This window comes from Hypanus sabinus, chromosome X2 (genome assembly GCF_030144855.1).
Source record: "Hypanus sabinus isolate sHypSab1 chromosome X2, sHypSab1.hap1, whole genome shotgun sequence".
NCBI classification, from domain to species: Eukaryota; Metazoa; Chordata; class Chondrichthyes; order Myliobatiformes; family Dasyatidae; genus Hypanus; species Hypanus sabinus.
This window is the reverse complement of record NC_082739.1, coordinates 31,730,241-31,754,321: the sequence shown is the minus strand read 5'-3', so window position 1 is coordinate 31,754,321 and position 24,081 is coordinate 31,730,241.

Below are 24,081 nucleotides of genomic sequence, written 5' to 3'. Positions count from 1 at the left end.
ACTGGAAATTATTCCACCATATGAGGAGCATTTTTTTCTGGTTTCACTGACACTGTGGAATTCTTAGTTCCAGTTTCTTTCAGTCTGGTAGATTAACTTCTGTCTAGCTAGTGGCTTTTTAGAGTAAGGTGCAAAGAAAAAAGTTCAGGAAAGGGTTAGGGTTGCAGCTTTGCTTGGTATCGGTCTGTGTTGTGGATCCATTAGCTAAGATCACAGGTGCACAACATCATGAGGGCTGTTTTTAGATGCAGACAAATTTCTGCAACGAGCCAAATTTGTGGAGGGTTCTCCAAACCGATGAAGTCTAATGCTTTGATAACATTGCTGTCAGAATTTTGCTCGAGTTGTTGTGTGGTGAGATCAGGTCCGCTGAACCTTAGAAAGGCAGAATTCTTCCATAGGTGCACACCACCTCTGGCCACGACTACACAAAATGGAGAAGGGGCATTTGGTAGTTGTCCATTCATCAGGACTATGCAGAATCCCAGTACATATGATGGCCCACCATCCATCCACGTACCCTGGTAGGCACATTCTACCTCATCTGCGGAAAAGCTAAAGCTTCCCAGATTGGCTCATCAGTTACCGCAGAACCCAGGGAACATGAGTGGAAGAAATTCCTCATTCCAAAGGTCAATCTAAGGAGAAGAATTTATAAGCCTTCCCCATCCTCTCCAAGCCAGCTGTGCATCTTCCAGTTTCTGTTGATCCACAACCTCTCAGTCACAACGTTGTTCTCTCCATTTTCTCTCCTGTCTGGAATTTAAAATGTACTTAATTTCCAACTTCTGTCAGTTTTCTCAGAAGGTCATTGGCCTGAAACTCTAACTCTGGGTTTCTCTCCACCAACAGTGAGTACTTTCAACATTTTCTGATTTCATTTTAAATTTCTGGTGTCTACTGTACAGTATTTTTTTGCTTTTTAATCACTCAACCAACATCACTGAAACAGATTATCTGCTGATCACAATTCATTGCATATATGGTTCTCTGTCATACACCACAATGAAACAGTGGCCACACTTCTAAAGCACTTCGAAAGTAGCTGGAAGACATTTTCTTTAAGATGCCCTGAAATTTTGTGAACTGTTTATTCCCTCGACTCCCTGAGAAAATGCTTGAAACTTCAGCCTGAAGTCTCACCACTTCACAGGTTCAGTGAGACCACATGAATTCTGATATCCCTGATCTCACTTTCTCTAACTCCTCGAATTCTGGAGAGATTCTGTCTGATGATAAGACTCCAAACTAAGAGCTGCAGTCAAAGTATCATACATCAAGCTGAAAACCAAGCTGAAACAAAGTGGGGCAATGTTTATAAAATAATAGATTCAGTGTCTGGGATAAAAAAGGCTACATCGTGAGAAAACCAACTGAGTACAAACATTTCAAAATTACTTCCTGGGGTCTGAACTTAATGGAGAATTGTTTTATATATATAAGAAGTTCTAAGCTTGCTTCAATAGCCAGTCACATTATCTAGAAGGTCATCAGTTTAAGAAACTCTTTACACCTAACCCATGTTCTGCATTTGTTCACCATTGAAAGTAAGCTTTCACTCAATTCAATATTTACTCAATCAGGTCACATAAATACACTTACCTTTTTATTTGTCATTTCCTTTCACTGCCTCTCTGAATTTCCTGAATCTGTAGCCTCATCTCCATTTGAGTGTTGGTACCTCTGCTCTATTGCTTTTATTTATTCAGGGATATGGGTATCAGGCTGTGCCAGTATTTAATTACCCAGCCCTATTGCCTTTGAAAATATGGTCGTGATTATCTGTCTTCTTGAAGTGCACCAGGTATACCCATAGGGCTGTTAGGGAAGGACTCCAAGGAATTTGACCCAGGATAGGCAATGTGCGCCCAAGGCAGAGTGGTACGTGGCTTGAAGGACAGCTTCCTGGTGGTGGGTTTCCCCATCCATTTGCAGTCCTTGTCCTTCCAGCTGGTGGAGTTGGTGGGTTTCGAAAGTGCTGCCTAAGAAGTCTTGGTGAGCTGCTGCCGTGTGTCATGTAGACGGTACAAACTGCTGCTACTGTGCAGTGAGTGAATGGTTGTTGATGGCATCAAGCAGGATGTTATGTCCTGTATCATGTCAAGCTTCTTGAGTGTTGTTGAAGCTGGATTCATCCAGGCAGGTGGAGTGTATTACATCACACTCTTGACTTGAGCCTTATAGATGGTGGACACACTTCTCCTTGTTCAACTCCTCAGCTCCCCCACCTCAATTTGAAAATGAAATTGGAATTTGTTTATTATTGTCACATGTACCAAGGTTTTGTGTGTCATTCATACAGATCATTAATTACAACAGTGCATTGTGGCAGTACAAGGGAAAATAGTTACTTCTTTGCTCTCCAGATCTCACCTCAAGCTTCTAGTCCCAAACTTTACCTTCTCAAGTATCAAGGAATGAAGATCAATGTTCAAAATCTACCTATGAAGTCATTGGTAATGAAATACAACAGAAATGTCTTAACATCCACCCTCTCAAGCCCCCTTAGGATCTTACATGTTTCAATAATGTCACTCTTCAATCTTCTAAACTCCAAGAAGTACAGATCAAGACTGCCTGGCCTCATTTGAGAGGAAAACTATCATGTCTGAGGTATTGACCTGGTGAATCACCTTTGGACTGCATCTGGTTCTACTGAATCCTTTTTAAGAAAGGGGCCTCAAGCTGTTATATTAAAAGTATATCGCTCATGGAATGCCTTGCTGCCTGTCAACCATGTGTCTTGTCCTGCCTTGGAGATTCGGCTGAATGTTTTTGCTGTGAGTTCAGAATCAGTGCTGGGATTCTGCCAGAGTGCTGAGTGAGGCCAGTAACAACATTGCAAAGTGATCTCAACCAGCCTGGAAGTCTGAAACATAGATTGCTTCATCTCACAACTCTGAGCCTGCCCGACCAATAAGTGCGAGGAAACTAGTGAAGTGGAAGGATTGTATGAACCAAGATCTTTCTGAGTGAGAAAGGAAGGGAGAAAGAGGTGATAAAAGATCAAAAACTTTGTTGATTTCTTCCTCCCAAAAATCCATCAAACTGGATTCTATTCTCATGTCATCAATGAGATTATGAATGCTCCATAAATCTGGATAGAACACTTTATTGAAAGAATGGGGCTGTTTAATTGGAAATGCAAGCCAAATTGGATATGTGACACTGAAACAGGAATGAAGCTCATGCATTCACATTCCCCAGTAGAGTATTTCTTCAAACTACATTGAGAAAAGGCAAGTATCAAATAAAAGGCCATGAATGATTGTGGCCAAGTAACTGGAATGTAGTAAAAGCCCAATCTATTTGCTGATGCTGTCCGTGGAAGGTTAGGCTTGGTTGCTGTTAACTCTTAATCGCACAGTGCACTTATTTTAACCAGAAATGCCAGTGCCTCAGATTTACTTGATAACAGAATACAAACTTACGGGCTATTGCAAGGATAATTCATGAAATAAAATAAAAACAAATTTTAGAGAAAAGTCATTAGTCGACAGCTATAAACTTACTGAATCCCAGAATCAATATATATCACCAACTTTCCGATGGGTTTACCAATATCATTTGCCAATTCTCTATCAGCAATCTGTTCAATGTGATTTATCACTTTTTGTTTGCTTTATCCAGAGTTGTAATATCGAATTTCAACTTCCCTGTATTGATTAGTCACAAAGGTGATTTGGTCCTCTAATTTTTGCAGGCAGTTTTCCATTTACAGAGAAATCTAGATCAATATACAATGAAAAATAGTAGTCCTCATTTGTTAGTGTGGTTTTCTGACATTTCAACAATGATTACACTTCAAATACTTGAAAGGCTTGGTGAAATCTTGAAGGTTAGGAAGATGCTGTATCAAAGAGTGGGAACAAGGGCAATAGGACCAATATGGATTGTTCCTTCAAAGAGGGACCTTACACCAAATGACCATGATCTGCTCTGAAAGGCCCTATCAATGGTGACCATGTCATTTTCAGCTTGTGTAATTTTACCCAACAAATGCTGGACACTTTTTCATTAGGATCATGCTCCAAATCTTCAAACGCAACAGATGTTTGTATTCCTATCCTAATCAATATCAGATTTTCCCCAGCAAATTGAATAGCTCTCTTGTAAAGTGAGCCCAAACAGCCAGCGTAATCAAATACCTCACCCATCCTGGACATTCTTTTCTTTCCCCTTCTCATCAGGCCTGAAAGTATGAACCACCAAGCTCAAGGATAGCTTCTATATGGCTGATATAAGATTATTGAATGGTTTCCTCACAAGATAAAATTGACCCTTGACCTCACTATCAACCTCATTATGATCTTGCCCTGAAATGTCTACCTGCACAGCACTTTCTCCACAGCTATAATTCTGTTAATGATTTACCTTGCACTACCTCAATACACTGCATAATGATTTGATATGTATGAACAGCATGCAAGACAGGTTTTCACTGGATCTCGGTACACGTGACAATAATAAACCAATTCCAGTTCCAATAACTGTATTTCTATAATACTCTCACTTAGAATTCCTTCTTCAGCTTCGGCAACAGCTTGGCTAGTGGTGAGCACATTTCACTGTTAGTCTCTTGGCTGCCCACAGCACAGAACGAGGCAGCAGAGCCACTGGGCTTCAGGCTGGGAATAGAACAAACAATGTCAGAAATAAGACGTACATTTCTCCTGCATATTTTAGACTCTTGTGATAAATCACAGCTTAAGAAGCAGATCTGAAGTGTTGCCACTGTTCTAAAGCAGAAAACAGGAAAATTGTGAACAGCATGCACCAAGAAAACAGAATGAGATTAATGACAATGCCTCCTGCTTTAGGCCATAGTTAAATTAAGAATATAAACTATACAAATTCAAACCTGATCCTCTTTTTAATAAGATTATGGCTGACTTGATGTTTGCCCTCCGTTCCACATTCTTGTCTGACCACCTTAATTCCACTATAGTACACAAATCGTTCTCCGTTACCATTGACAACATCAATCCTGTGATGCTACTTCAGAGTCTTGTGTTTTTAAAACGAATCAGCTCTTGCTGTTCTAAACTCCTAAGAGTGCAGGATGAATCTATTTAACCTTTCCTTAAATTTCAAACTTTTTCTCAACAGTTAATTGAATGAACTATTTCTGTGCTGCCTCCCAGGCAAGTTTATCCTTTTTTTAAATCTGGAAAACAATACTGTATTCAATATTGCAGCAAAGCCATGTACAGTTGTGGAAGGATTCCCCATTTTCTCCTCCAACTCTCTTGTGATAGAAGCCAACGTTCTCACCCTCTGTGTTACTGAGCAATAACAGCCTGATCTCTCCTAAATGCAGTTGTTCATCTTGCAGTGTTTAAATATTGATTTGTTTTCTTGTTCTTCTGATCAAAGTGAATAACCTGAAATTTCCCCACACTTTGTAGCTCTATACAGTTCTTGCATCCTACTCATAACTTACTTTTCTGTCTATTTTTGAACTGACAACACACATGAATGCCATGCACACAATCGTTTCTTTCCCTTTAATCTATTCTCTCACACATTCCCACTAACACTATCCTGATTCTCCCCGCTGCCGCCTACCTTAGGACAATTTGCATTTAACCCTTACATCTTCCGGGATGTGGAAAGAAGCCAGATTCCCAGAAGAAACCCGTACTATCACAGAGGAAACATGCAAACCCCACACTTGTGCCAGCTGGCCCTGATGAGTTCACCCCTCTTCTTGAGTCTAACTGGGATGGGTCATAGGTTTTTACGCTGTTGAACCATCTCCTGATCATTCACATCATGTACCCCGAACTTCCTTGCTGGAGAAGTTCAAGAAGTGGCATTCAAGACCGTTGCTCGCGGGATTTTCCGCGAAGATTCTGACATTTCATGTCCTAAGCTCCATGTTGTGGAGCTGAAATTGCCTGAGTGTAGTTTCTTTTAATGCTGTGTAGCTGCAACACATGAGTTATCACTTAGGCTTCACAGAGCAGTGCCTGCAGAGCAGGTTCTGCTGCATGACCATTAAATTTCACACACTGGTGAGAAGATGCACGAGTATCAGCCAAGACACAGAGAATTTTCCTTCTCCTCCATCCCTCCTGTTTTAACAACTCTCAATGGCTGTACTTTCTAGTAGTCAGTTAACCAACCAGCAGAGAAGAAGATTGGACCAACGTGACCAATAGCAGAAAATTCTGCTGTTTCTCATGGATATGTGGAGCCAAAATAAGCCATTGCTTTTATTATAAAATAATCAAAAGTGGGTGTAAATGTGTTTGCCAAGTGAGTGAAGGCCTTGTGATACCCCATCAGATATCCGGCTCAGGAATCAGGGGCTCCCAGGGGTGTCACACAAGTACCAGATGATCCACTCTAGTTGCCTATTTTTTATGCCATTATCTCAATATCACTCTTATTACAGTGGGGATACTTGGACAACCTGATGCACATCACAGTTAGGAGGTAGTATTCAATGTGATGCTTTGCTGTGGTGTTCCTAGCCCTTGAGGAACATAAAGTCAAAATTTAAAGTTCAAAATAAATGTATTCTCAAAGTACGGGAGCAAAGGATGTTGGGAATGGCAAGGGTAGAGTGCCGTAGGAGGGATGTGGGACAAGTGGCAGAGAAGGAGTGCCAGGGGCAGTGGTTGGCACGGGTGCAGACCCACACCAGGCACCAGGCAAGGTCATTTGATACCAAACAAACGGTTTATTAATCATTACAGTATGTCTGTCTGGTGCTTCCTGCTCCCACCACTCTCCCTTCCATTTTCTCCAACCCTGATTCCCTCTTCCTGCCCCATTCCCACTGTCAGTCCACAATAGAGACCCATATCATAATCAAGTTTATCATCACTCACGTATGTCATGAAATTTGTTCTTTTTTTTGCAACAGCAGTACGGTGCAGTGCATGAAACTACTACAGTACTGTGCACCCTAGCTATATACACTGCGTATGCCTCAGACATTTGCAAGGTACTGTATATGTCACCATAGACAACCCTGAGATTCATTTACAGTGGGCATTCATAGTAACTATAAAGAAACACATTAAAATCAATGAATGACCACACACGGTAGACAAACAACCACTATGCAAAAGACAACAAACTGTGCAAATACAAAAAGAAAAATAACCATAATAATTAATTAATAAATAAATAGATAAATAAATAGATAGATAAATAAATAAATAGATAGATAGATAAGCAAGCAAGCAATAATTATTGAGAAGGTGAAGAATCCTTGAAAGTAATCCCATAGGTTATTGGAACAGTTCAGTGTTTGGGCAAGTGAAGTTGAATGAAGTTATCCCCACTGGTTCAAGTGCCTGATGGTTGAGGGGGAAGAACTGTTCCTGAACATGGTGGTGTGGGTCCTGAGGCTCTTGTACCTCCTTCCTAATGGAAACAGAAAGAAGAGAGCGTGGCCTGTATGGTGGATGTCCTGATGATGGGTATCTGCTTTCCTGCAACAGCGCTCCATGTAGATGTGATTAACGCTGGGGAAGGCTTTACGCATGATGGACTAGACTGTAGCAGCCACAGAAATGAAAACCAAACCATCAAATCTAGACATCTGAGGCAAAAACCAACAATGCTAGAAACATTCAGAACATCAGTCAGCATCTATGAAAAGAGATTAGGTTTCCTGTCTATGACCCTTTGACAGAACTTTGTCAAAACCATTGTATTGGTTTATCTAAAGGAAATGAAAGCTCAGAAACCTATTTGTGAGCCATGAGGAGTGTTGTACAGACAGACCAATGGATATAAGTACATAGTCCCTTGATAGTGGTGACACAGGTAGATGAAGTAGTGAAGAAGGTGTATGGCATTCTTACATTCGTTGGATGGGGCATTGAATGCAAAAGTGGGGACATTATGTTACAATTGTGAAAGATGTTGGTGAGACCACACCTGGAATACTGTGTGCAGTTTTGATCATAATAGTACTAGAACGATGTGATTTAGTTAGAGATTATGCAGAAAAGATTCAAATGATTCCAACAGGACTGCAGGGCTTAAGTTATAAGAAGAGACTGAATAGGCTCAGAGCGTTTTCCCTGAAATGCAGGAGGCCTAAGGGTGATTGTCACAGTCTTTTTCTAAGGGTAATGAAGACTAGAATTAGAGGACATATGTTTAATATGAGGGAGGAAAGATTTAAATGGGTTCTGAGAGGCAAATATTTCACACGGAATGGTGGGTATATGGAACGAGATGCCAGAGGGACTGGCAGAGCCAGTTTAAAACATACTTGGACAGTACTTGAATAGACAAGGTTCAGAACAGGGGTTCCCAACGTTCTTTTATGCCATGGACCAATGGCATCAAGCAATGAGTCCGTGGTCCTCAGGATGGGAATTTCCTAAGGGCCAATGCAGACAAATGAGATTGGCTAAACAAATCACCTTGATCGGCTTGGATGAGTTGAGCCAAAGCATGCTTTATCCATGCTACATAACTCTACAGCTCACATATTCAAAATTTATATACCCTCACCAAGAATTTTATAAATGAGGTTAAGATAAGTGTATCAAAATGCCGACAGCAAGTATTTCCCCCTCTTGTGTTTATTATTCTCATCAGAATTAGGTTAATATCACCAGCATATATCATGAAACTTGTGGCAGCAGTACAATGCAATACATAGTAATAGAAAAGAAACTGAATTACAATATATATATATATATATTTAATAGTTCAATTAAATAAGTAGTACAAAAATATAAAAGTAGTGAGGTAGTGTTCATGGGATCAATACACATTCAGGAATCGGATGGCAGAGGGGAAGAAGCTGTTCCTGAATCATTGAGTGTGTGTCTTCCGGCTTCTGAGCCTCCTTCCTGATAGTGGCAATGAGAACAAGGCATGACCTGGATGGTGGGTGTCCTGAATGATGGATGCCACCTTTTTGAGGCATTGCTCCTCGAAGCTGTCCTGGATACTGTGAAACCTAGTGTCCATGATGGAGCTGACCAGGTTTGCAACTCTCTGCAGTTATTTTGATCCTACGCAGTAGCCCACCACACCCATACCAACTGATGATGCAGCCAGTTAGAATCCTACAATCCTACAAGTTTGAGTGTCTTTGGTGACATACCAAATCTCTTCAAACTTCTAACTAAATATAGCTACTGTTGTACTTTCTTTATAGCTGCATCAATATGTTGGGTCCAGGATAGATGCTCAAAGATATTGAGACCCAGATCTTGAAATTGTTCATTCTTTCCACTTCTGATCCAATCTAATATCTTTCCTGTAATACCATGGGTCTTTATCTTGTTTAGCAGTCTCATGTGTGGCACCTTATCCAAAGCCTTCTGAAAATCCAAATACACAACATCCTCTGACTCTCCTTTGTCTATCCTGCCTGCTATTTCCTCAAAGAGTTCCAATAGATTTGTCAGGCAAGATTTTCCCTTAAGGAAACCATGCTGACTTCAACCTATGTTATCATGTGCCCTCAAGTGCCCCTTAATAATGAATTCAAGTATCTTCCCAACTACTGATGTCAGGCTAACTGGTCTATAATTAACTGTCTTTTGCCTCCCTCCCTTTTTAAAGAGTGTAGTGACATTTGCAATTTTCCAGTCCTCCAGAACCATTCTAGAATCTTAAAAAATCACTGCTAATGCCTCCACAATCTCTTCGGCTACCTCTTTTAGAACATTAGGGTGTAGACCATCTGGTCCAGGAGACTTAGCTACGTTCAGACCTTTCATTTTCCCAAGCACCTTCACAAACAAGAGAAAATCTGCAGATGTTGGAAATCAAAGCAACACATACAAAATGTTGGAGGAAGTCAACAGGCCAGGCAGCATCTATGCAAAAGAGTACAGTTGGCATTTCAGGCCGAGACCCTTCACCAGGACTGGAGAAAAAAAAGATGAGGAGTCGGAGTTAGAAGGTGGGGGAAGGGGAGGGAGGTAACAGGGTAAAATGAAGAAATACCCAAATGGCAAAATAGTACAACCATGGCTGACAGGGAAGTCAAAGCTAATGTAAAAACAAAAGAGAGGGCATACAACAAAGCAAAATTTAGTGGGAAGATAGAGGATTGGGAAGTTTTCAAAAACCTACAGAGAGCAACTAAAGGAATTAACAGAAAGGAAAAAATGAAATATGAAAGCAAGCTAGCAAAAATATCAAAGTGGATAGTAAAAGCTAGAAAATGAGGCAGGAGAAATAATAACAGAGGACAAGGAGATGGCAGATTAACTAAATGAGTGTTTTGCATCACTGTGGAAGGCACTAGCAGTGTTGTAGTATGTGAAGGAAGAGAAATGAGTGCAGTTACTATTACAAGGGAGAAGGTGCTCAGAAAGCTGAAAGATCTAAGGGTAGATAAGTCACCTAGACCAGATGAACTGCACCCAAGGGTTCTGAAAGAGGTAGCTTTAGAGATTGTGGTGGCATTAGCAATGATCTTTCAAAAATCATTGGACTCTGGCATAGTGCCAGAGACTGGAAAATTGCAAATGTCACTTCACTCTTTAAGTAAGGAGGAAGGCAGCAGAAAGGAAACTATAGACCACTTAGCCTGACCTCAGTGATTGGGAAGATGTTAGAGTCAATTGGCAAGGATGAGGTGATGGAATATCTGGAATAACAGGTTGAGGAGGGGAGGAACAAACACAAGATGATAGGTGAAACTGGGAGAGGAAAGGGTGATGTTGATTGGTCAGGTACAGGTTTGGAGAAGAGGGAATCTGATAGTAGAGGACAGAAGGCAATGGAAGAAAGAAAAAGGGGAGGAGCACTAGAGAGAGGTAATGGGCAGGCAAAGAGATAAGGTGAGAGAGGGAAAAGGTGATGGGGAATAGAGAAGGGAAGGGCATTACTGGAAGTTTGAGAAATCAATGTTCATGCCATCAGGTTGGAGCCTACCCAGGTGGAATATAAATTGTTGCCCCTCCAACTTGAGTGTGGCCTCATTGAGACAGTACAGGAGGCCATGGATGGACATGTCAGAATGGGAATAGGAAGCAGATTTAAAATGAGTGGCCACTGGGAGATCCCAATTTTTCTGGCGGGAGCTTCTCCTTAGTGATATCAACCACATTCATTTCTTCCCCTGACACCCTCAAATTTCTGGCATATTGCTGGTGTCTTCCACAGTGAAGACCAACACAGTGTTAACTTCAAGTGGTCCAATATCCACTTTTGTCTCTCTTTTACACTTTACATATCTGAAAAAACTTTTGGTGTCCTCTTTTATATTATTGGTAGTTTACCTTCATGCTTTATATTTTCTCACCTTATTGCATTTTAGTTGCCTTTTGTTGCTTTTTAAAAACTTTTATTATATTATACGCCCACTCATTTGCTTTTATGCTGTCCTTGGCTTCCCTTGTTGCTGCACTCTCCCTTTAGAATACTTCTTTGGGATGAACTTACCCTGCACCTTCTGAATTCCTCCTAGAAACTCCAGCAATTGCTGTTCTGCATTAATCCCTAGTGTCCCCTTCCAATCAACTTTGGCCAGATCCTCTCTCATACTTCTATAGTTCCCTTTATTCAACTGTAATACTGATACATCTGATTTTAACTTCTCCCTCTCAAACTGCAAGGTGATTACTATCTCCAAAAGGTTCCTTTATCTTATGCTTCTCAATCAAATCTAGTTCGTTACACAACACCCAATCCAGAACTCCCTTTTCCCTATTGGGGTCAACCACAAGCTGCTCTAATAAGCTCTCTCATAGGCATTCTACAAATTCTTTTTTTGGGGATCCAGTACCAACCTGATTTTTCCAATCTACCTACATATTGAAATCTGCCATGACTATCATAACATTGCCCTTTTGACATGCCTTTCCCATCTCCCATTACAATTTGTATCTCACGTCCTGGCCACAGTCCAGAGGCCTGTATATAACTCCCATAAGGGTCTTTTTAACCTTGCAGTTTCTTAACTCTATCGACAAGAATTCTACATCTTCCAATTCTATGTCACCTCTTCCCAAGCATTTGATTTCATTTTTACCAAAACAGCCACCCCACCCCCTCTGCCTACCTGCCTGTCTTTTTGATACAAGGTGTGTCCTTAAATATTAAGCTCCCAGCTATGATGTTCTTTCAATACTCAGACCATGCAATGTTTGCTCTATTTTGAAAATTAAAGCTGATCTCTGTCTCTACCAGTGAAACTCCAAACAGAAATGAGATAAAATATTAAATCAGCAAAGAGGAGCATTCACTGCAAATGCAATTGGCCCAATCAAGAATTGTGGTTAGTAAAGTTGATACAAGATAGAGTATGGTGGATGTTGGGGAAAGATGAACCTGCCAGGAATGTTTTTGCCCATGGGAGTGGTTTTGTGAGTCACAGGTCTTCATCCTATTAGTTACATTACTTGCCACCATCGATCTGGCTACTGTGTCTCCCCACAGATTCATTCATTCTTTTAATCTTAATGAGTTACAAGAGACAGTAAGGGCTCAAATCTGGAGCAAAAAACAATTAACTGAGCAGTATTGGGTAGGCGGGTTGAGCAGTATCTGTGGGGGAGAAAGATTTGTTCACGTTTCAAGTCAAAATCCTGCATCAGGACTGAAATCTACATTTCTCCAGGAGATTGTTTGTTGCCTTGAATGCTGATGTTGTTAGGAAGCTAAACTGTATTCCCCCAACAGAAAACATAGATCAAATCACACCCTTGGAAGTCTAACTGCCTGGCATCTAAAAACGTGTGCTTTTTATTACTCATTGCTTTCAGGCAGTAGCCACCTGTGAATTGCAATTTATTACCCAATTCACATCTAATTCCACTGTAACTTTATCCAACTTTAAAGGGGCCATTTTATTGTTTTCTGTTCCGCAGAAAGAAGTTTCTCGTGGAAGCCCATGGGATTAACAGGATTTCATCACCATCAGGAAATCTGATTATTCACTACTGAATTCTTAATGTACTTCTGTAGTGAGAAAATTGGAGAAAGCAAATTCATGCAGGGGTTCTCATAGAGAGATACAGCAAGGAAACAGCACTTTCTATGCCGACTATCATGCACACTTCAAGTTCCATTTAATGAACACAGAGATATTCACTGCCTATTACTTTGCAGAAGATCATGTTTGCATATGGGTACAAAATCAGGGGCCATAATCATTACAGTATGACTGCTACCCTCCCCACCATGGTGCAGTATGTGATTGGGATTCTCAGCAATAACAACTGGTATCATTGTGTAGATCTTCCAGCCTAACTGAACCACATCATGTTATCTTCAAAATCTAAACATTCTCAATAGACTATCTTCCCCTCTACTCCAAAGGAAACAAGACCAATGAGCATTCCTCATCAGTTTAAAAATGTTATATTCATTGAAGTTAGAGGCTATTATTATTATGTAATTATTGAGCAACATCTGATTCGGGGCAAGAGAAGCTCAGCGTGTAACCCTATGACATCATTACATGGAAAGCAAATAAAACCCCAGATGCTGAAATCTTAAACAATATGGAAAGTTAACTTTTCAGGTCAAAAACTCTTCCGTACTGAGATGCAATGAAAAAAACAACTGGGCCATCCTGTTGCAAAATCCTGGGTTTAGGGGTTTGGAGTTGAGTTTGCTTGGAAAGTTTGAAATGAATTGAATTGACCTTCACATACATGAGGAGTAAAAATCTTTATGTTATGTCTCCATCTAAATGTGAAATGTGCAATCATAGTAATTTATAATAAATAGAACAGTCAATGTAACATAGAAATACACTCAAATCAGCCTGAGTTAATCAGTCTGAAGGCCTGGTTGAAGAAACTGTCCCAGAGTCTGTTGGTCCTGGCTTTTATGCTGCAGTACCGTTTCCCGGATGGTAGAAGCTGGAATAGATTGTGATTGGGGTGACTTTGGCCCCCAATGATTCTTTGGGCCCTTTTTACACACCTGTCTTTCTAAATGTCCTGAATAGAGGAAAGTTCACATCCACAGATGTGCTGGGCTGTCCACACCACTCTCTGCAGAGTCCTGCGATTGACGGAAGTACAGTTCCCACACCAGGCAGTGATGCAGCCAGTCAGGATGCTCTCAATTGTGCCCCTGTAGAAAGTTCTCAGGATTTAGGGGCTCATACCAAACCTCCTCAACCATCTGAGATGAAAGAGGTACTGTTGTGCCTTTCTCACCACACAGCTGGTGTGTACAGACCACGTGGGGTCCTCAGTGATGTGGATGCTGAGTATCTTGAAGCTGTTTACCCTCTCAACCCCAGATCCATTGATGTCAATAGGGGTTAGCCCAACTCCACTCCTCCTGTAATCCACAACCAGCTCCTTTGTTTTTGCGACATTGAGGGAGAGGTTGCTTTCTTGACACCACTACATCAGAGAGATGACTTCTTCCCTGTAGGCCACCTCATTATTGTTTGAGATTAGGCCAACCAATGTATTGTTGTTGGCAAATTTAATTAGCAGATTAGAGCTGTGGGTAGTGACACAGTCCTGGGTTTACAGGGAATAAAGGAGAGGACTCAGTACACAGCCCTGAGGGGCTCCTGTATTGAGAGTCAGAGGGTTGGAGGCGAGGGAGCCCACTCTTACAACCTGCAGGCGATCTGACAGGAAGTCCAGGATCCAGCTGCACAAGGCAAGGTCAAGGCCAAAGTCTCTGAGCCTCTTGTCGAGCCTGGATGGAATTATGGTGTTGAATGCTGAACTGTAGTCCAAGAACAGCATTCTCACATAAGTGGAGCTATAGTCAATGTATAGGAGTCTGGTTATCCAGTGTCTTTGTTTTCAAGGAGTTCTAGAGATTATCATAGGGCCAGAGATATAATATTCACAGTGGACCTGTTCTGGTGGTAGGTGAATTGCAGTGAGTCGAGCTGGAGTTGATGAGTGTCATGACCATCTTCTTGAAGCACTTCATGATAGTGGATGTCAGAGCCATTGGGTAGTGGTCATTGAGGCACGTTACCATATTTTTCTTCGGTTTTGGGATGGTAGTGGTCTTTGTAAAGGAGGCTCTAGGTTACTCTGCCAGTGAGAATAATTTCTCTTTGGTTCAGAATCGGAATTCAATCAGAATTATTACGATGAATTTTGTCATTTTTTGGCTGCAACACAGTGTAAACTCGTAAAAAATATTATTAATTATGAAACTTATCAACAGTGCTAAAAGAGGAATATTAGAGTAATGTGCTTGGGTTCATGAGCCATTCAAAAATCTGATGGTGGAAGGGAAGAAGCGGTTCCTAAATCCTAAAATGTGGATCTTCAAGCTCCTGTATTTCCTCCCCGGAGAACGTAAAGCATAGCAAGGATCCTTGGTGATATGTGCTGCCTTCTTGAGGCACTGCCTCTCAAAGATGTTCTTGATAGTGGGGAGGGCTGTGCTCATGAAGAAGCTAGCTGAGCCTGTAACACTCTGGAGCTTTTTGCAATCCTGTGCATTAGAGCTTCCGTGTCAGGATGTGAAGCAATCGATCAGAATGTTCTCCAATATATATCTATAAAAAATTGCAAACAGCTTAGTGACATACCAAATCTCTTCAAACTTTTAACAAAGTAGATCTGCTGGCTTGCTTTCTTCATGTTAGGCCCAAAGCAAAACGTCCAAGATGAAATCCACAAGCAGTTCCTCGGTCTTGCTAACACTGCGTACAAGGTTGTTATTACGATACCATGCAACCAGCCAATCCCTTTCTCTCCTGTATGCTTCATCACCATCTGAGATTTTACCAAAAACAGTGATATCTCCTGCAAGTTTGCAGAAAGCAAATGAGCTGCGCTGTGCTGCACAACTGTGAATGCAGAGGGATTGCAGCAGTGGGCTAAACTGGCATTCTTGCGGTGTGCCTACTTTGATTGTTCGCGAGAAGGAAATGTTATTGTCGATCCACATTGACTGTGCTCTCCTAATAAGGAAGTCAAATGTCCAGCTGCAGAGGGCGAAACAGAAGCCCATGTTTTAAAGCTGGTTAATTCATACTGAGGAGATGGAGATTACACATTCAATTCCCTTAATCGCCATATTTGAAATAAAATATTTCTTTATCTGCTTTCAAGAAAATAGTGAATTTATATTGTTTATCCTTGTTATTTAAGCTTTTACATTGTATCATCTTAATTAACCTGCATTTTACCCTCCACTTGCAATGCATCCTTTTTGAAAACTGACATCCAGGAGTGAAAGCTGTACACAAAATAGGGTCTAATGAATGCTTTACGCAATAAGAAATAACTTCTATTTCATCTCTTGTCCAGAAAGAGAAAGAGGATATCATTCATTACCAATTTCAAATGTATTTAGTAACCTTTCATTGGCTGCTTATACTCCTCTATGGGGGTCCATAAACCGCCTTACTTCTTCACAGTTCCTAGCTTCTGACTATTTAGAGAAAGGTCTGATCTCCCTTCCTTGGATTTAAAAAAAAATCACATTTTATTCACACTGAATGCCATCCAATGCAAACATGTCTATTCCCCAAATCTAAATCTATCAATCTCTCTGTGGATCATATAAATCCCATCTGCAGAATTTATTCTGCCAACTAACTCATAGAAAAAATATTAGACAAATAGTCTCCAGTTTCTTTTTAGAGTTATGTTATAGAAAGTAGCCATTAGTTTGCTAAATCCATGCTGTCTCTGTAAAACAATGCAACCAGTCCCATTCTGCTCCTTTGAAGCCATGGGATCCAAGTCATTAGGTCCTGGGGAGTTATTGGCCTTCACTTCCATTCATTTCTCCTGTCTTCTAATGAATTTCTTAGCCTTTCATAAGTCACATCTATTTCCAAGAGTTCTTAATCTTGTTGGCAATTGTTCATGTGGAACATTTTTATCTGCAAGTCCATATAAATGTCATCCAGAAATATTGACATAGCTACCATATTAGTTATCTCCTCAGACTTACAACTAAATTCATTGGACATCACTTGCCCTTTATTAATAGCTCTCTTACAAGAGTTGAATATAGTCCAAGAACTCAGTCAGTTTGTCCACTTAACAGATTCTAATATGTGTCCCTACTGATCTGGGTCTAACAAGGCAAGGTCATGTACTATGAATTGTAGGGCCCTAGAGAGTACTCAGCAACAAAGGTGCCTTGTATCATAAAATACCTGATGTTTGCTGCACACGTAGATGGGGTGTTAGATAATGGCTCCAGTAGCCAGGACGGATCGTATAAGAACAGGGAGGTCTTGTTACAACTTGATACAACAGTGGTTGGTCCACAGGTGATTTAATGTCTGCACTTCTTCTAGTCATCATACTACAGAAAGAGAGAGATTGCAAGTTGCAGAGGATGTTGCCTGTAACGGATTGTTTCACGTTAGACAAGCCGGTTTTGTTTTCCACGAAGCAGAAAACAGTGAGGGCATCCTGTTAGAAAAGGCAGAGATGGGGTAGATAATAAGAAACACATGCATGTCAGAGGTGCTGAAAGCCAGAGAGAATAGATTTAAGGTAAGGAAGGAGAGGTTTGAGAAGACCTGAGCAACAATTTTTTCACCCACAGGGTGTTTTCAATCTGGAATGCCGGAGGCAGGTTCTCTCACTTCTAGCTAAGAACTTGAATTGAAATGCCATGGGGAAAAGGCTGCAAATCACGCCAGTAAATGGGATTATTATAGATTAGGACTTGATGGTACTATGGTCTTACCCAGTGATGCTAACCTACTATGTCCATATTATGCTTCATCCATCCAAAATTAGTCTCAGCTGAATTTAAAGCCAGGATTTTTGACTTCTCCTAATCTTCTCAAAAAATACTATCAATTTCAGTTGTGTTATGGTCTTTCAGAGGAGAGCCTACTTCCATTAGATTATTGACTTATGTATCTATCACTGAATCTAAAGGAGGATAAAGATTGCTGTACATTTTACTCAACAAAATAAGGGTCATATATTATACTTATACAGTTAAAGTTTGCTTAGCAGGAGTATGTTGTAAAATGCAATATCTATTTCAATACAGTGTAGAAATCTCACGCCAAAGACTATTCTAACTAGAATGTGCTGAATGCTGTATTGCTTCCTATTAGGATCTTTTATGTGCAACATATGTGATGCACCATCAATAACTCACACTGAGACGTAGGCGAGATATCGGCTTTTATTGACTGGAAGAAGGAACCAGGAGTGAGTGTCTATCATACAAGGTCCTGGAGACTGAGGCCGATCTTCAGGCCGCAGGTCTCCTTTATACAGGGGCCTATGGGAGGAGCCACAGGAGCAGTCAGCAGGGGCGTGTCCCGACAGGCACATAGTTCACCACATTCACCCCCCCTTCGTTTGAAAAAGTCCTCATGTAGCGAAGGTTCTTACAAGTCAAGCCGATCAGGCGGTCGAATCTGTCGCTGCGATCTACGTAGCACCGGCTGTGACTGCATAGGTGCCGGCAACATTGGCGATTGCACAGGGGACGGGGGTTGCGCGTGTTCTTGCCCACTAGGCGCCGGTGATCCCTCATGCATGTGCGAGGCGCCTGGTATAAATGCGTACGAAACGCCCGGTATACAAGTGTCGTGAGGAGTCTGTGTAGGGCCTGGTGAGTACGGTGTCACCTCTGGTGCAGGGTTCACAGTTACCGGAGAGCCTTCAGGGTAGTGGTCTGCTGCACCTGCGGGTGCCAGGTCGCGGATGGAGACCGTGTCCTCCCGCCCATCAGGTAAGACCACGTAAGCATACTGGGGGTTCGCATGGAGAAGGTGAACCCTCTCCACCAGCGGGGAGTATTTATTGCTCCTCACATGTTTCCAGAGCAGCACTGGCCCCGGGGACGTCAGCCAAACTGGTAGGGTGGTCCCAGTGACAGACTTCCTGGGAAAAGAGAATAGGCGTTCGTGAGGGGTGGCATTGGTGGACGTACATAACAGAGAGCGGATAGAGTGCAGTGCCTCAGGGAGGACCTCCTGCCATCGAGAGACCGGCAACCCTTTGGACTTGAGGGCTAAAAGTGTGGCCTTCCACACTGTGGCATTCTCCCGCTCTACCTGGCCATTACCCCGGGGATTATAACTCATGGTCCGACTGGTAGCAATGCCCCTAGCTAGCAAGTACTGGCGCAGCTCCTCACTCATAAAGGAGGACCCTCTATCACTGTGGATATAGCAGGGATACCCGAACAGAGTGAAGAGCTGGCGCAGGGCTTTTATGACGGACGTGGCAGTGGTGTCGGGGCAGGGGATGGCAAAGGGGAACCGTGAGAACTCGTCAATAACACTGAGAAAATAGACATTGCGGTCAGTGGAGGGAAGGGGGCCCTTAAAGTCAACACTCAGGCGTTCAAAAGGGCGGGTGGCCTTGACAAGTTGTGCCGTGTCAGGACAGTAGAAGTGCGGTTTGCACTCGGCACAAATTTGGCAGTCCCTGGTCATCGTCCTGATGTCCTCCAGGGAGTACGGCAGGTTCCGAGCTTTCACAAAATGGTAAAATCGGGTGACCCGGTTGTGCATGAAGGGCGTACAGCTGGTCGAGCTGTGTGCTAGCACATGTTCCCCGGGATAGGGCATCAGGGGGCTCATTGAGTCTGCCAGGCCGGTACAGGATATCATAGGTGTAGGTGGAGAGTTCTATCCTCCACCACAAAATCTTATCATTTTTGATCTTGCCCCGCTGTTGGTTGCTGAACAGGAACGCAACCGAGCGCTGGTCGGTCAGCACAGTGAATCTTTTGCCAGCAAGATAGTGCCTCCAGTGCCTAACAGCCTCCACTATGGCCTGGGCTTCTTTCTCCACCGCGGAGTGCCGAATTTCAGAGCCTTGGAGGGTGCGAGAAAAGAATGCTACTGGTCTGCCTTCCTGATTAAGGGTAGCAGCCAGAGCGAAATCGGAGGCATCACACTCCACTTGGAAGGGAGCGGTCTTGTCCACTGCATGCATCGTAGCTTTGGCAATGTCCGCTTTAATGCAGTTGAAGGCCGCGCAGGCCTCAGCAGAGAGGGGAAACGAGGTAGACTTGACCAGGGGGCGAGCCTTGTCTGCGTAATGGGGGACCCATTGGGCGTAATAGGAAAAAAACCCCAGGCACCGTCTGAGGGCCTTGAGAGTGGTGGGAAGAGGGAGCTCTAACAGGGGGCGCATACGTTCGGGATCAGGCCCAATAACCCCGTTTTCCACGACATACCCAAGTATAGCAAGGCGGGTGGTACCAAAAACACACTTGTCCCTGTTATAAGTAAGGTTCAGAGCTGCGGCCACTTGGAGAAACCGTTGGAGGTTGGCGTCGTGATCTGGCCTGTCATGACCACAGATGGTGATGTTATCCAGATAGGGAAATGTGGCCTGCAGTTGGTACTGGTCCACCATCCGGTCCATTTCCCTCTGGAAGACAGAGACACCATTCGTGACACCGAAAGGGACGCGCAGGAAGTGATAGAGCCGGCCGCCCGCCTCGAAGGCGGTGTAGGGGCGGTCCTCTGGGCAGATGGGGAGCTGGTGATAAGCGGATTTCAGATCTATTGTCGAGTACACCTTATACTGAGCAATCTGGTTGACCATATCCGCGATGCGGGGTAGGGGGTATGCGTCAAGCTGCGTAAACCTATTGATGGTTTGACTATAGTCCACCACCATCCTATTTTTCTGCCCAGTCCGAACAACAACCACCTGGGCCCTCCAAGGGCTTGTGCTCGGCTCAATGATCCCCTCCCTGAGCAGCCGCTGCACCTCCGACTGAATGAAGGCCCGGTCCCCCGCGCTGTACCTCCTGCTTTTGGTTGCCACAGGTTTACAGTCGGGGGTCAGGTTGGCGAACAGCGGTGGGGGAGGGATCTTGAGAGTGGAGAGGCTGCAAGTGTCGGTAGCGCAGCTGTTGGCCTGGTTCTGGATGGGATGTGTGTGTCCGTGTGTGTGTGTGGTCAGTAGCGGGGTATGTGAAGAAGTCCCACAAAACTGAGGATTCTTGACAGTGAGTGGTGGGAGGGGCCCGTCGTATACCATAGTCACACTTTCGAGATGGCTCTGGAAGTCCAGCCCCAATAGCACAGGTGCACACAGATTAGGCATGACCAGCAGTTCAAAGTCCCGATATACTGTGCCTTGCACCACCAAAGTCGCTACACAACCCGCCCGGATGTCTGCGGACTGCGACCCAGAGGCCAAATGGAACCTCCAACTGACCGGCCGCGTTGCAAGTCCGCAGCGTTGCACTGTGTCCGGGTGAATAAAACTCCCAGTGCTGCCCGTGTCAAACAGGCATCCAGTCCAATGCCCCTCCACCTGGATGTCCATCATGGATCTTGCAAGCTGGTGTGGGGCGCTTTGGTCGAGAGTCACAGTGGCCAGAGTTGGATCGCCGTCGGGGTACCCGGTCAGCATCGGAGGGTCGGGGGCGGGGCATGCTGACGCCGACAAAGATGGCCGCTCACATCCGGGGTACCCGGTCAGCATCCGAGGATCGGGGGCGGGGCGTGCTGACGTCGACAAAGATGGCCGCCCACATCCCGGCATGCAAGATGGCGGCCCCCACGTTTCACCCGCAGCGCTGCACTCCGCTCGAGGTTGAGACTTACAGACCTTGGCGAAGTGGCCCCGCTTTCCGCAGCTGGAGCAGGTCGCTTCTCGCGCTGGACAGCGTTGTCGAGGATGTTTCTTTTGGCCACAGAAATAACAAAGCACGAGTTTCTTACGGGCCACAGCCGTGGTCTGGGTCGGGGAGCTCGTGGAATCGCGACTGGCGGCGGCGTTGGCGAATTCGCTCCCGGGAGCCGGCGGTGGCGGGGTCTGAGGCGTCCACGAAACCGGCGGGGAATCGCGCGACTGGACAGCGTCGGCGTTATGCCGCGCAGCTTCTAGAGCGTTGGCCTTCTCTATCGCCGAGCTTAAGGTAAGATCCGAGTTCTCCAGCAGCCGCTGGCGCATGTACACTGACCTCAGTCCCGTCACAAAGGCGTCTCGCACCAGCAGCTCCGCATGCTGTTCTGCCGTGAGCGTCTTGCAGTCACAAGCTCGGACGAGTGTCTGTAGTGCTCGGAGAAACTCAGCGCACGATTCGCCAGGCCGCTGTTGCCGGGTAGCTAAACGATGTCTTGCGTAGACGGTGTTCACCGGCCGCAGGTACTGTCGTTTGAGGGCGTCCAGTGCCCCTTCGTAGGTCGGCAGGTCCCGGATAAAGGAGTAAACTTTGGAGGAGACCCTCGAGAGTAGGATTCTGTGCATAACGGCGGGTTCAGTCGCACGAAGCTCCGCCAAGTACGATTGGAAGCATGCAAGCCAGTGTTCAAAAGCAAGAGCTGCGTCAGGGTCTTGAGGGTCCAAATCCAACCGGTCCGGACGCAAAACGGGTTCCATGTTTTAAAACTTCCAGTCAATAAAATTGATGCACCATCAATAACTCACACTGAGACGTAGGCGAGATATCGGCTTTTATTGACTGGAAGAAGGAACCAGGAGTGAGTGTCTATCATACAAGGTCCTGGAGACTGAGGCCGAGCGTCAGGCCTCGGATCTCCTTTATACAGGGGCCTGTGGGAGGAGCCACAGGAGCAGTCAGCAGGGGGCGTGTCCAGACAGGCACATAGTTCACCACAATATGATAAGTGTTAAGCACTGCAGCTCTATGTATCTGTGAGGCTTGTGCCGGTAGGAATATAGAGTTCTGAGGGCAATTCAATGTTTCCTCTGATGTCATGTGACCTGGCTCTGCCCTCAGATCTCACAGAATATGTGCCAGCTGTGGAGCCGTAGAGGTGTCTACCATCAGGATCTGATTAATCTACAAATAAAACAACCTCAGGGAAAAAGAATGCTGAAATATGAAGAGAGACTCAGTCAGGATAACTAAAAGAGCTATGCTCCGCATTCTTAAATTAACAGAAAACTAAACTTAAAATTAATACACAATGCACTCACAGGAGTGGCAGCTTTCACTGAGGGAGGTGGCGGTGGATGGGGAGGGGTAAAGAGGCATCTGTGAAAAGTGAAGGTGGAAGAAATCATTTACAGGGAATGGCAACTGGAGCTTAAGAATCAATGGTGCCTAACGGCGACTCCTTTACTTGCATCTCTGGAAACAGCTGTATTTCTATTTTCTATATATAGTATATTTTATATATATATAATGTATAATATAATAATATCTCTATTTTCCCCTTTCAGGGTTCTTTTGAAGACCCTGATTTGGAGTTACACACTGACTTTGGTTCTTTGCAGGAATGGGACTCGCTCTCGGGGTCTCACAACTGGCCGTTACTAAGGATGTAGCCTAGAAGATTAGTGCCCCTTCGGAGTTTCGGGATTTCGTGGCTCTGGAAGTGGGCAGACTGGAGGTCGGTGCCTCTGCAGGAAACTGGTGTGTCGTGGGCAACGGAAGATCGAAAGCAGCGAGCCGGCTGCTGGCTGTGTGCCCAAAGACCCGAGTTTTTTGGGCACAGAACTCAGAAAAAGCGACGCAACGGACTTTTAACATCGTAAATCAGAGAGTTGTTTGTTATGTCTCCCTTCTCACTCTGAAACGGAGACACCTCTTGTTCCCTCATTAGGGAGAGAGAGAGAGAGAGCCCATGGAATGTTGAATACTGGGTGAACGAGTAGTCTTTGGGATACCACAAGTCTGTGTCCTTATTGATGCTTTGCTGCACGCTTGAGTGCTCGGTGGGATTGCCGGTGGGGTAGGGGATCATTGCTTTCCTGCTGCTTATGCGTGGGAGGGGGGAGTTGGGGGAGGCATTGGAGTTCTAACATTTAACTGTCATTCATTCTTTGGGGTACGCCTCTGTTTTTGTGGCTGTTTGCAAAGAAAAAGAGTTTCAGGATGTATATTGTACACTTTTCTCTGACACTAAGTGTACCTTTGAAACCTTTGAACTGACTTTGTGGTGAAGAGGAGTTCCAGAATGGTCCAATTATCTTGCATGTTTGCGCTGAATTTGTGTGCATGCATCAGTGTTGTAAATGTCTCTTATGTTCATTTATAAATCTGTGTGTGTGTGTGTGTGAGTGTGTGGTACATTTGTGCATGTATTGGTCTATGCATAAAAATCCATGGATGTACTCTGTGTGCAAGAGTGAGAGCCTATATCTTTGTATGTCTATCTATGTCAATAGGTGTAGGAAATTGCTCTCACCATGGTATGCACCAAAATGTTTTTATTGATGTATTTTCTTGTGGTATCTTTGTATATAGGTCTTTTTGAGTATGTTTGTGTGT